The sequence below is a fragment of the Penaeus monodon genome, chromosome 24 (assembly GCF_015228065.2).
Source record: "Penaeus monodon isolate SGIC_2016 chromosome 24, NSTDA_Pmon_1, whole genome shotgun sequence".
In the NCBI taxonomy this organism is placed as follows: domain Eukaryota; kingdom Metazoa; phylum Arthropoda; class Malacostraca; order Decapoda; family Penaeidae; genus Penaeus; species Penaeus monodon.
The window spans coordinates 4,505,583-4,506,064 of NC_051409.1; positions in this window are offsets into that span (position 1 = coordinate 4,505,583).

Sequence of the window (482 nt, forward strand, 5' to 3'; positions counted from 1 at the left end):
GTGCATATTAAGGATACTGTCTGGTCGGAAGTTGTATAAGGCCCACGATACAGAAACAAAGGAAGTTTTTATCATCCTGATGGAGTGAAGTTTAGGTCAACCTGTGATTCCTTAATAGTGGGTCGGCTGTAATTCAGGTGGCAAACGCTGGATTAAATGTGTTTCTGCTGATCATGTAAAGAATTTTCTATTTAAAAGAGTATCTTCATCTGGAAAATCAAGGTCTAAGCTGATATAGGACTTTGAAAACGTGATTTCTGTTTAGTACCTTTTTCATTAGGTCCATAGATATTAAAAATTCTTCGATGGGAATCAGATTTCACAATTTGCGATTCAAAATTTGATCATATTTCAGCCTTAGTGTGATTATAAAGATAAGGATGAAACGAAGGAAATTGATTAATAAATCTTACGATATATCAATGGGATACACTAACGAAACAAAAGGTGATATGTACAGTACTTTCTACTAAGCTAACATA